At 38.6% G+C, this 14,249-nt stretch overlaps 1 protein-coding gene across 24 annotated transcripts in view; it reads right to left on the bottom strand.

Annotated features, from left to right (window-relative positions):
* The window catches only part of FOXP1 (forkhead box P1), a 689,964-nt gene that overhangs the window by 333,954 nt on the left and 341,761 nt on the right, over positions 1-14,249 (bottom strand). For 6 of the 24 annotated variants that reach the window (XM_078385125.1, XM_078385119.1, XM_078385123.1 and 3 more), the window contains exon 1: positions 2,283-9,251. The exons of 12 other annotated variants lie outside the window; for them this stretch is intronic. The gene's annotated coding sequence lies outside the window, so the exon portion shown is untranslated. Of the gene's footprint in view, positions 1-1,864; positions 9,252-14,249 lie in introns of those variants that run through there. 6 more of the 24 variants (XM_078385120.1, XM_078385124.1, XM_078385118.1 and 3 more) reach the window with 2 other exon arrangements.

The following is a 14,249-nucleotide window of genomic DNA, read 5'->3' on the forward strand; positions in this document are numbered from 1 at the left end:
TTGGCAGCTTGTCTGTATAACAATTGTAACCACACACGGACATAATTGCAAAGCGGCAGTGCCAAAGGGATCAGCCGTGTTAAAGAAAATGCAACCAACCCCCCTTATGTTTACATCTATGTCACTGGACTATCCCTGTCCCACTTTGAGCATTAAAATATGCATTTTCTGGTAAAACTGAGAATACACTTTCAAAAATACTTAACAAGCAAACTGAATGTCTTATTAAAATGATATTATCAAAACAGTGTTCAAAAATTTAAAGAAAGTAGCTTTTCATTTTATTCATCGAGGAATCCATTAAAGCCTAAGCTCTGAAGTAGTATGTAAATTATGCGCCTTTCAAGGTAGAGCTAGGGCAAATTCACTCCATCAACTAATGATGAACCTCATTATGTGCAGAGAGTATTCATAATGAGGAAACAAGCCACCCGCCATTCCATGTTCTAACATAAATCCCTGTAAAATGTGAATTTCTCCTTATCTAATTGAAGTGCACTAATTCCTCCTACATCTACATCCCCCAATATCAAAATGATACACAATATACACATTTTTACAAGAACAATTCTACATTTTTGTAAACAATGATGGTATAAGCACTACTTATGTATATGGTGTGATTATTTTAAATGTCATCATTTCCAGTATTCTTCTGGCCCCCAAATATTTTAATACAATAATTGTTTTAGTTGGTAATTTATTTAAAAATAAGATACAGAATATTTATTATCTGTCTATAGATGTAAAAAAATATACATGTAAGGAACACATACAACCCTTACAACAGAGAATTTTATACTCATTCATTTTAGTAATAACAGAGAAACAATGTTTGAAATAAACAGAAGAGCAATCCAGCCACAATTAAGCACTTTAAAATGTTATTGATTTCAATGGGAAGGATTCTAGCACATGCTTAATTCTCCCAATGAAATCTGTGAGACTCAAAAGTGATTGACCTTTGGATCATTATACCTTAAGAATTGAATTACTGTAATATACTACAGCATTCTCCTCAAGAATTACTTTGCTTTACCTGTGCAAGCATGCTGCTGTACTTTCTCCCACTGAATATTCATACTGAAAAATAGACATTCCTCAAACTTAGGTTCTATATAACTTAGTATTTATTTGTAAGATTATATTTGGGCTTATACTTAGTTGTGATACTGTCCACTGTAATTTCCAACATAAAAATTGACAGGTCACTAGATTTCACTGCTGTACAACAGAGAACATGAAGACTGTAGTTAATACTATGCCCGTGTGAAAGATCTCATTTCTACATTTACTTATATTGAAGTTAAAAAGAATTTCTTCTGAAGAAAATATCCTGTTGAAGTGAACAAGATAACAAAATGCAACAATTACTTTAAAATCACTAGTAAAACTAAGTGTATCAAAAGCTTGCCATTTAAAACATTCTAACTGATCAGTGAAAAATACACTACCACCTATTCATTCACAGGAAAGCTCAGAATTAGAATTCTATAAATCATGTCTCCAAAGAGGAGGCAAATCTGTTTTACAAAATCCCATCTTCTGCACTATAAATGAAATAAAGTGCATGTATTAAAATATTACAGCAATTGTCAGCGTGGTTTTGCTGGGCCACTATTCATCTTTGTCCTTTTAAAAAAAAAGATTTGTTTTTAACAGTCATTTTTCTCTTTCAGCTGCACAGAAATCAACTCCACTGCTAAAAGCTACCACAGTGCACGCGTCCTCTTACACTGTATGGAGGATCCCACTCCTCCCCCCCCCCACGCGCGCGCTTTTAGGTCAGCCAGTCATGCACTGGGAAGACAATCCTCCAAAAATAACTTGTCCCTCCCCCGGAGCAGAGAGTTTAACAACCTACCTTTGTTCTGGTCCTGCAGACAGTAACTGGCAAACCTCAAGACTGAAGATTTTGGAAAAGACAAGAGTGTTCAGAGAAAGCACGAGTGAAGAAGAAGAAGATGAGGATGAAGAAATAACAGTAAAGCCTCTAAAAAGCTGATCTAGCTGACAATTGGTCACAGGAAAGCATTTGCATCTGTGGCACTGTTTACACAGGAGTGAGTGTACCTCCGTTTCAGCAGCGTCTGTAACTACTGACATTTTAAAGGACGCAGGCAGAGGATTCAAGAAAAAACAGAACCGTTCGCTTGGATGAAGGTCTGAGTTACCTCGAGCAAGATAAACTGTGGGCTTGCTGTTGTTTTAAAGCATTGTCTGTGCCAGGGAGGAACATGAGTCTGAGTGACAAACGTCCCAGACTAAATCAACATCCTTACCTTCTCACGTTCCTAGTAAAAGGTTCCGGCAAACAGTGCTCATGGAGGACGCATGTAAAGATAGATGTGAAGGAACTAATCCGTAACCTTCATAAAAATAAATAAATTTAGAACCAAGAAAACCAAAAATGGGAAAAGGAAATACCCGGAGTGACTTATATTCCAAAACAGATGTCTCTCAGCTTGGGCAGCATGGCATAAAGCAGGTTTGCATACACGGAGCTGAGTGTCAGGAGGCAGAGTTCTTTTAAGATTTACTTGACACTTATTTTCCGGGAAGCCTTTTGTGGAGTTGTGCCGTTTGTTTCTTATTGTCTACGAAGCAGTGAGAAGCTTCTCCCTGAGGGGGCCCCTCAGCCCCTGGCTCGGCTGCCTTGACAGGGAGGTAACCATATTAGGATGTGTATGGTAAAGTAAACAATAACATCGTTGCAATGAAATGGAATTTCCCCCCTCTTTCAGCTAATAGTGTTGCTGTCCGTCCTGTTTTTAGCCTTTCCCACTAGTTCTATTCTCTAGTTTGAACAGGCCTTCTTTAATAAAAACAAAAAACCAGGGAGTGGGGAAGGTAAAGAAGAAACAAGCGTTTGCAGCCTCCAAACTTTTATCTGCAAGGCTTTTCTCTCTGTGTCTTTTTAAAGAAGGTAGGGGAGAACTTTAAGCAGCCTGGTTAGAGGCATGCCAACATAATTATTATGATATACAACCAGTATTTTTGAGAGCCCCTACAGAATTATTAGCAGGATATGAACATTAAAAGCAGTTTAACAATGGAGTTTTTTCCTCCCAAAGTGCTAACAGCAAGTGTGCTAGTAAAAGTCCAAGCATATCCGCCGAACAGCTTTATTTTAACTAGATGCATCGGGCAAGCACATGCAAGTTTACTATCTTCACATACTAAAAGCATTTTTATTCGAAACTGAAAAGACAAGTGTCAAATTATTTAATCAGAAGCAGTACTAAGTGTTGACCAAGCAAGGAGCTCCCTCAGACAAACATACTCCATTCATTCAATGGCCCAAAAGACATGCATTTTGTAACAATATTTAGAAAAACCCAGTGTCACTTACAAAAGAGGTTGCCAGGATTGGGGGGGGGGAGCAGATTCTCTCCACATGAAGGCTGCAAACCTGTGCCTTGTTACATGAGAGTTATGTTCCACACACATCAGTCACACTTATGCACAGACAGCACTTAAGTTCTGGAAATCCTGAAAGAGCAGGAAATCAATCGGACAGGGCACAAGATTGCAGCCTAAGAGATTAGCATGTGGCGTATCAAATCTACATATTCCGAGTTGTTTGGGGAGGGGGGGGTCTTGTAAGAGGGTAGTGAGTTTCCACTTTTTCTCCAAACTAGGCTGGGTGCCTGAAGTAGCTATACTGCCAGGAAAACATGACATGAGGTCAGGTCGTTTAAAGTATTTTGCAGCATTACCAGTCAGCATCAGTCACCAGCAATGAGAGACAAAGCAGACTTTCTTTGGAAAAGAAACTGACAAAAGGGTTTGGTGACGTTCCCCATATGCCAGACAGCAAGAAGATAAAATACACTGGGACTGGTAGTAAAGCAATGGCATAAAGGCATACTGTATGTCTGAACAGAAAAAAAAAGCAAGAAGATAGAACACATTTGTATTCTTAACCCATGTACAACTAATTTTTAGCATTTGGACTGAATATTCCTTCATTGTTTGTTTGTTTGTTTTGAAGGTAACTTATTTGTTTGTTGTGATATTTACACACTGCTTGGGCACAGAGTTTTGCTAAAGGCTAGCTTCAGATCATTATAAAGAACACGATCTTCAAGAAATTGAGATCTCTCTGTACTATTTCCAGCTACAGATAAAGGCATGTTTGGATTGATGAATAAATAAATGAATAAAAAAACAAGTTAGCACAAGAAGATATCAAAATCAATGAATCACGCAAACAACTAGCAGTTCAAAAGTTCAAATACATGATGGTCAGTTCAGTAACATCTTAGCACTCAACCAATAATAAACTTGCCTCCATCACTCTTTATATTACAGACAATTTCATAGCATCATTTTCTTTAGTTTGTACTATTGAAAATTGCTAGCTATTTATGCATATACTAAAACAAATTAGTCATTCTATCCGGCAGCATGATTCATATAAAAAACATTAACACAATGCTCAATTTTACAGTAGAACTAAATAAATGTATCAATATATTTAATACAAAATGATTTTGTCTGTATTATCATCACTGTTCCTATTATTGTGGAGCTCCTGTTCCTGCACGCTGCTCATGCAGAAAATGTTTTATGGAATTTATTTGTTTCAATAAAAAATACAGTGAACAAGAACAGTGAAAGTTAGTAGCAGAATTGGGAAAGGGAGGAAATTCAATATTTTAAACAAATATCTGGATACAAAGAATCATGATCATAAGAAAATGGACAAGCACTGTTCCAGAACTTCTTGCAAAAATCTCTGGATATGAGATCACATTTCGCCTGCATAATTCTACTGTTAAGTTTGAAAAAGATTTTCCACGAGTGGAAGAGGTTCTATAAGTGAAAAGGGCACTAACCCACAGAGTGAATTTGAGCAGTAGTCTATCAGACAATAATGCAACTTCAAAAAGTCTAGGTAAAGGTTCCCTTTGACATTTAGTCCAGTTGTGTCTGACTCTAGGGCACGGTGCTCATCCTCGTTTCCAAGCCGTAGAGTCAGCATCTGTCTGAAGACAGTTTCTGTGGTCACGTAGCCAGCGCGACTAGACACAGAATGCCATTACCTTCCCACCGAGGTGGTACCTATTTATCTACTTGCATTTTTACATGCTTTTGAACTGCTAGGTTGGCAGAAGCTGAGACAAGCGACGGGAGTTCACTCCATCGCGTGGATTCGATCTTACAACTGCTAGTCTTCTGACCTTGCAAGCACAGAGGCTTCTGTGGTTTAACCCTGTAGCGCCACCATCTCTCTCTCTCTCTCTCTCTCTCTCTCTCTCGAAGTCTAGGGGAGACGAAAAGTTAAGTTTCTCCATTGTTATTTTAGTTTTGATTAACTTTATGGGAAAGATAAACCCTGACAATGGAAAAACAGCTACGGTATCCCTGTTTCTCTGTGTTATGGATTTTGATTCAATATTTTTATCCCTAACTTCATTAAAATACCCAAACATAGCAGGGGACTAACCACATAGCAAGGGTCAATTGTGAATATGTGTGGATGGGAGGATCATTAAACAAAGAAAGCAGGACTGCGTTAAAAAGCTTACATGCCATCTAATGATGAGTGCTAGTCCAAGTAGAAGAAATATTCTGAGGCTTAGCTGTATGCTACTTTATAAAATGTAGAACGTATGTTAAGTGCTTTGACTGGAAAGTCTACAGCAAAGGTTAGGCAAAAAGGTAGAGCTGAGTAACATGATGACATAACTCAGCCTATCGTTTGGTGCAATGTAATTTTGTACTTCTAAAACAAGAAGATTAATCAAACAGATCCCTATAGGATGACATGAGGAATAAAAGACAAATCACCTTTAGATATCTGTATTAGGAAGGTCACCAGTGGAGAGGTTCCACCATATGAAAGGACTCCTGGGCTGGCTCAACTAATGCCTTCCTGCTGCCAAAGGACATTGATGCAGCATTAGCTATCCAGAATTTTTTCCGTCTAAGACATTAAAAACATACTGAACTACTGTTACATTTTTTTCTTTTTATCTCTAGACTTATGGAGTATTCCCAGAGAACTTTAATGCAATATATTTAGACTGAAAAGCTGAAATCCATTAGTAAATCATAAGTAGATCCATTAGATCAATGGAACCTTTGGAGGCGCTGTCTCAACAAATCCCCCCTTATTCAATGGGGATCATGAACTGGATGCCTGGGAAATTGACATGCACACCAAGGGGACTAAAATGGTATGTATCATGTTTAATCCGGTAGCTATTAGGTTAGACATCCTTCAGTCTCTCGAGACTATGATAACGTGCTCTGTATGGAGGGCTTGGAACAGTGTCTAGTGTGGCTGAGAAGGCCAATTCAAGAGTGACAATCCCTTCCACACTGAAGACAAATACAATCTGTCCCGTGTCCAGCTTCCTGATTTTGCTGGTTTGGGGACTGCCTCTTTGCCTCATCCTGCTGAACAAGTGTCTCTTCAAATTGGGAGAGGCCATGCTGTACCACCTGCCTCCAGGCTGAATGCTCAGATGTCAAGGTTTCCCATCTGTTGAAGTCCATTCCTAAGGCCTTCAGATCCCGCTTGCAGATATCCTTGTATCACAGCTGTGGTCTCCTGGTAGCTATATTTAATGCTAAAGTGCTGATGTGTTTCAAGCATTCAGTACCAATATCAGTCACTAGGTGGCAGAGACCTTCAACTAGAATAATAAACAGTAAACTAGAGTTTAAAGACAGAGAGGAATACTCTCAGGGAGAGTATGCAGCAGCCTCCTCTCACACTCATGGAGTGGGCAGATAACCCCTCTACAAAGCTAAACGGATAGATCACAATTGTGAGGTCACAATGACTAGGGCTATATTCTGGCAGGAAGTCGCAATGTGTCTAACTCTGAGAACTGTGTACTTCTCTAATAAATAAATGAGACAAAATTTCTATGTGTCTTCCAGTAAACATACCAGGTACATTTCAATCTTGCAGTCCTCTTTAGCAGCTGGAAATTGTATTAATTTTAACTAATTGCCACGATCAGTTGTTATTTGTTAATAAAACATGAACTTTTTGTATTTACACTGTTCAGCTTTAAGTAAAATGTTTGGGTGTTTATGAGCAATAACAAGGTGAGCAAAATGTCTATCAAGATGTTGTTCTATGTTGTGTGGAGGGTTTTTATATCATTATGAATGTGTGATACACTCATGGAAATGTTCCATATTATGTATGGAGAAACAGCAACATGAGTTATTACATATCATGCCTGTAGTATGAAGAAAATCCATAGACCTTGCATGATAAAGATATTGGTAGGCCAGCGCTTACAGTGTTATAGCAAACACTTTATTCGCAAATATGTAGGAACAACGAAATAAGAGTTACATTTTCAGTAGCACACCAATGAAGTTATTGCTACCAGTATTGAAAATCCTCCTATCTTAACTGTTTTTAGGGTAGATTCAAACACTTTTTTTCCACAGCAGCTTTCCATTTTCCTGCATCTCTCTGCAATGTACCTTATCAAAGCAGGGTGAAAGAGTATCCAATTTAATATCTCTTTGCAGGACTGGAGATTTCGTCATATCTTATGCAGCAAGGAAAGCTTCAGGGGATGGCTTAGGAGCCTAAGCATCAGTTTTTAAATACCTTGATTGGCTGGAACCAGAGATCCCATCAGGGTTGACTTAGTCCTTCATGTTTCTTTGGTAGATAAACTAACCTCCATGCAGTTTATTTCGCTGGGTACGTTTGAACGAACCCTCAAAAGCTGCTAAGCTTTACCTGAAAATATTTTCAAGACTTGGCCATGTCATACATTGTGCCTCTAGTCTCACATCAGTAAATGAAAGTAATTGCAAGTATACACGTAAATGTGAAATACTACTATGGCTAAAGGCTTCCTTGTTCGACTTTCCTCAGGTAAACTATTATTTCTATTCATTTTTAATGAATTGTAAATATGGATCTTCTAATACCATAAATTTTCATTGCTCCTGAATTATCTGTCTTACAAATCACAACCAATTCACTTCAAGCCAATTATTCTGATTCAATTTATAACTGAACATTCTAAAGTATTTCTATTTGTATGTATTTCTCTTTGTATGTATATGCATGTGCTTTAATGGTGGAAAAAAAAACATAAAAATGGGGGGAATGAAGAGCTCTGACTTGAGATAGGATAGTGAAATTAAGTGCTATCAACTATGGTTCAACCTCCCATGGGCAGGAAATGCTCCAAATTGTTTCATTCTTCCCTCCATGCTCTCTTTCCCAGTCAGGAACTGTGTAGTTTAATTCTTGCCTTGATCCCATCCTTCTACGTTCCAAATGACTTAAGAAGAAGGCTCGTGTCTGGCAATTAATGAGAAAGAGGATGTTGCCTCGTTGCTTAATGGAAAGCCCCAAAGCTGTAGGATCAGGGTGGATTAAAATCAATGATTATAATTTTTTAAATAAGATTTTTAAAGTTTAAATTGGATTTTTTAAAAATTTAAATTAAATTTATTTTAATGAAATGCTTTTGGAGGAAAAATCTAGCTAAGGATAGCTTTCTGTTTAAGATACATTATAGTTCAAAGGTCATTCAGCATGAAATAGATCTTAGTTAATTAGCATAAGGCTGTATATTCATGCAATATTTTCATTTTTGGTAAACTACTTCAATTAATCCAAGTTATCCAATTGAAGATAACATGCTTTTTTTCACAGTGAAAATGGTACAAAATAAACAAAGTTCAGGAAAATATTTCTGTAGCATTTTTTTCTGCAAATCTATGTGCAAACAATGAACACATTACAGTAGCTCCACAGTATCTGTGGGAGGTCGGTTCTAAGCCTCCTTGCAAATGCCGAAAAATGTGGATGTAGTGAACGCTATACATTGCATGATCTCTAGATCCCTCTAATTGCCCGTTTTAGTAAATACATCATGGAAATACATATATATACATAGGGGAGAGTTAATATTTTCAGGCAGCAGATAAGTGAATCAGCAGATTCTGATTCCTCAGATGGGGGGGGGGGCTTTCCTACTGTACCTTAAATGCTAGGTTTGAAGACTGTTTGGAAGATAATTTGCTTTTTAAAAGGATATTTTATTTAACCAGTTAATAAACATTGCTGTTTATAGCAAATACAAGAATTTGTATGCTATATAATGTTATTGCTTTAGTTAAATAAAATGATTTAAGTAATTCTCCAAATATGAGTGATTAACCTATTAAAATAAAATCAGTTCAGATGTAACTGTTTTACTAATCTAACAGGTTATTATTCTAAATACAGTGGTGCCTCGCTTAACAGCGATAATCCGACTCCAAAACAAAGTAAGAAGATGAAAGCAGGAAGATCAAGTAAAATGAGACTACTTGGATACAGAACAAATTTTCTATGTGGAAAAATTCAATCAATGCAGCATTTATGTGCATGCAAATATGTGCATGCATTTATGTGCATGCGAGATAACACTATTGAGATAGCCTGCTTCTTGTCAAAAAAAGTCTAATTATCTTACCATTTTAATTTGCTTTTAATTTTACCTATATTTCATATACATCTATAATTTTTAATAGTATAGCATTCTAATACAAATAAAGAAAGAGTAATAAAGAAGTACATGCATAAAGATAAATCTGCTAAGGTATTTTTCTGGGTGCCAAAAAGCCTAAATGAAGTGTACAAATACTGACATAACACGCTCACAGTATCAACCCGACAATCAGGACAGGCAAGATCCAAAGCATCACAGCACATGTAGAACAAATGGCAAGTAAGTAATTCATCCAAACAAATTTGCTTCTTGAACACACTTTTGGGTACACATAAATACCACTGCATTTAAAAAGAGAGAAATAAAAAGAGGAGTGAATGCAAAAAAAAGCTTCATTTTGCAATCCTTCCCAGCCCGTTCTCATTTCAGACAGAACAAGATGCTTTAAAGTTTACCTATATGTAAACTTTTACACCTGCACAGACTATAACTGGACAGGAAGATAGATTCTAATAAACGGGCATGCTGAGGAAAATCATATCTAAAATATAGTGACAGCAAATTGCTCTTTCCACATCACAGATAGATCTTTTTGGCACCTTGGAAGAAAATTCAAGAATCAGCTACACACCTGTAGGACAGGGCTTATTTCTGTAGCACCTCTTCATATGCAAAAAAAAATTTTTTGGGGGGTAGGCAAAATACAAATTCCCAAGAAAGGAAATGCCAAGGAGCACAGTAATTAGAGGACCATTGCTTTAATTTCCTATGCAAGCAAAGTGATGCTCAGGGTGTTGCAACAAAAGCATTTACCTTACGTGGTGTGAGAAGTGTCTGATGTTCAAGCTGGATTTTAAACAAGAAGAAGCACTCAGTATCACATTGCAAATATCCGTTGGGTACTGGACTACATCAAAGGGTTTCAGAAGAAGATCGGTCTATGCTTTATAGACTACACCAAAGCCATTGACTGTGTGGATCATAAGAAACTATGGATTGTTCTGAAAGAAACTGTGTGCCTCAGCACTTGATTGTACTGATGTGCAACTTGTATTGTGGACAAGAAGCTATCATTAGGACAGAACACGGAAAGACAGATATGGTTTCCTATCAGCAAAAGGTGTCAGATAAGGGTGAATGTTATTCCCTTATCTATTCTATATGTACACAAGAACATATACAGGTGAAGGAAGAGTGAAAATTTTGAAAGGACTTTTCGTGGAAGTAAAATAAGAAAGTGTCAAACCAGGACTGCAGTTATACATTAAGAAGTCCGAAATTATAACTACAAAAGAACTATGGCACTTTAAAATTGACAATGAAGAAACTGAAATACTCAATTTTGTATGCTGTGGCTCAATTATAAATCCAAATGGACACTGCAGCCAGGAAATCAGAAGACTGAGAAACAAGTGGGTCTAATATCAAATCATGCCTGAACTATCTCTGGAAGCAAAAATGTTGTAACTGATGTTGTCCTACGTTGGGCACATCATAAGAAGACAGGATTCTCTGGAAAAGACAATACTTATGGGAAAGGTGGAAGGCAGCAGGGAAAGAGGAAAACCCAATATGAGATGGATTGACTCCCTAACACAGTGTTTCCCAAACGTTTTGGACTTGCGGTTGACCTGAGCAGCATCAGAGCAGGAGGAGCAGTGACAGGTGTGGGGTGCTGCAGGAAGCAAAGAAGGCAGAAGGGGAGCTGGAAGAGCGGCAGCAACACAGCCGCCACCAAGTCCGCGAAAAAACAAAGATGGGTTTCTGTGTTGCTCCCAGATGGCTTGATGGCGTACCAGGGAGCCGTGGGATGCTAAAAAGGCCACAGGGCACTACAGTGCACACTTTGGGAACCCCTGCCCTAAGAGAAGCCATAGGCTTGAGATTGCAAAAGAGCTGAGCAGGGCTGTTGAGGACAGGACATTCTGGAGATGGCTCATACATGAGGTCGGCAAAAGTCGAGGGTGACTTGATGGCACACAACAGCAGCAACAATAACAACAGACTACTTTATCTCTTTTTTTTCCACTTGAATCTGCATCCAAAATCACAAAAGTCTTTCTAAATGCTTATAGGTCTGTTTTATTAGTAGGCAAGTTCACATTCTATATGGCATTTGGACTTCAATGTTTCTCAGGCAATTTTTTTTATCAGGAAATGCTTCTGTGAGGAACAACTACTCTGTTAAATTTCCACACATGAATGAGGTATTTGCTACCATAAAATCATAAAATTAACACAACTGCCATTTACGGTCAGTGTCGCTGTCACTTACTTCAACCAGTATGCCTGCTTATTATATGTGAGCTGAAATCAACAGGAGCAATCTTTGCCATATCTAGATTGGGGGAAATGGGAACTGTGGAATTGCTACTTGCAAGGTATCTTGTCAAAGCAAAGCCGCCTAGAGTGGTCGTTTTGACCAGATAGGTGGGGTACAAATAGAATAAAATAAATAAAACCTGTTATAAGCAACAGCTGTGGCAAGTTTATTCACCACCAGATGTTTTCAATACAATGGGCCTTTCACAGTTTTATCTCAATCCTACCTTTCTTGAAAAAGATAAAACACCATTAAATGCATATTGTAGCAGCCGGGGTGGCTAACAGATAGAACCACAGGGAGTACCCCTCCAAAAATTTTGAGAGGAGCTCCATCAACCTAGTCACAAGTCACCAGTGGAAAGTAAATAAACTGTGTATCATATAAAAAGATAACATCTCCTCCCCATGAACTTCCCCCAAGTTTAAGATGTTCAGGATAGACCCTTCTGTTGGTTTAAATTCACTTGCAGGTGTGCCTCGCGAGGAAACAAGACAGAGGATTTTCAGTAGCTGTGAAACTCTCCTTCACAGAAACCTCTTCTTCCTATCTTTCCCACAGGCAGGCAAACAACATTTTTCCCCAGCAAGTTATGTGCTGGGAAAGGAACTTTTAATAGGGAATGCTAAACTTTATTTTGGAAATATTTAGAAGTGTTTCAATTAAGGTGTTGTTTAGTCGTCTAGTCGTGTCCGACTCTTCGTGACCCCATGGACCAGAGCACGCCAGGCCCTCCTGTCTTCCAGTGCCTCCCGGAGTTGTGTCAAATTCATCTTGGTAGCTTCGATGACATTATCTAACCATCTCATCCCCTGTCATCCCCTTCTCCTCTTGCCTTCACATTTTCCTAACATCAAGGTCTTTTCCAGGGAGCCTTCTCTTCTCATGAGAAGTATTGGAGCCTCAGCTTCAGGATCTGTCCTTCCAGTGAGCACTCGGGTTTGATTTCCTTTAGAATTGATAGGTTTGTTCTCCTTGCAGTCCAGGGGACTCTCAAGAGCCTCCTCCAGCACCACAATTCAAAAGCATCAATTTTTCGTCGGTCAGCTTTCTTTATGGTCCAGCTCTCACTTCCATACATCACTACAGGAAAAACCATAGCTTTGACTATTCAGACTTTTGTTGGCAAAGTGATGTCTCTGATTTTTAAGATGCGGTTTGACATCGCTTTCCCCCCAAGAAGCAGGCATCTTTTAATTTCGGGGCTGCTGTCTCCATCTGCAGTGATCATGGAGCCCAAGAAAGTAGAATCTGTCACTGCCTCCATATCGTTCCCTTCTATTTGCCAGGAGGTGATGGGACCAGTGAGTTTTTTGATGTTGAGCTTCAGACCATTTTTTCCACTCCCCTCTTTCACCCTCATTATGAGGTTCTTTAATTCCTCCTCACTTTCTGCCATCAGAGTGGTTTCATCTGCATATCGGAGGTTTGGATATTTCTTCCTGCAGTCTTAATTCCGGCTTGGGATTTCTCCAGTCTGGCCTTCCACATGATCTATTCTGCATATAAGTTAAATAAGCTGGGGGGCAATATACAGCCTTGTACTCCTTTCCCAATTTTGAACCAATCAATTGTTCCATATCCAGTTCTAACTGTTGTTTCCTGTCCCACGTAAAGGTTTCTCAGGAGATAGATAAGGTGGTCAGGCACTCCCATTCCTTTAAGGACTTGCCATAGTTTGCTGTGGTCCACACAGTCAAAGGCTTTTGCATAGTCAATGAAGCAGAAGTAGATGTTTTTTCTAGAACTCTCTGGCTTTCTCCATAATTCAGCGCATGTTATCAATTTGGTCTCGAGTTCCTCTGCCCCTTCGGAATCCAGCTTTTTCTTCTGGGATTTCTCGGTCCACATACTGCTGAAGCCTACCTTGTAGGATTTTGAGCATAACCTTGCTAGTGTGTGAAATGAGTGCAATTGTATGGTAGTTGGAGCATTCTTTGGCACTGCCCTTCTTTGGGATTGGGATGTAGACTGATCTTTTCCAGTCCTCTGGCCACTGCTGAGTTTTCCAAACTTGTTGGCATATTGAGTGTAGCACCTTAATACCATCATATTTTAAGATTTTAAATAGTTCAACTGGAATGCCATCACCTCCACTGGCCTTGTTGTTAGCCATGCTTCCTAAGGCCCACTTGACTTCTCTCTCTAGGATGTCTGGCTCAAGGTCAGCAACCACATTATCTGAGTTGTCTGGGATATCCAAATCTTTCTGATATAATTCCTCTGTGTATTCTTGCCAACTTTTCTTGATGTCTTCTGCTTCTTTGAGGTCCTCTCGTGTTTTTTTCCTTTATCATGTCCATCTTTGCACAATATGTTCCTCTAATAACTCCAATTTTCTTGAACAGATCTCTGGTATTTCCTTTTCTATTATTTTCCTCTATTTCTTTGCATTGTTTGTTTAAGAAGGCCCTCTTGACTCTCCTTGCTATTCTTTGGAAGTCTGCATTTATTTTTCTGTAACTTTCCCTATCTCCCTTGCATTTTTCCCT

This window comes from Pogona vitticeps, chromosome 2 (genome assembly GCF_051106095.1).
Source record: "Pogona vitticeps strain Pit_001003342236 chromosome 2, PviZW2.1, whole genome shotgun sequence".
NCBI lineage: Eukaryota > Metazoa > Chordata > Lepidosauria > Squamata > Agamidae > Pogona > Pogona vitticeps.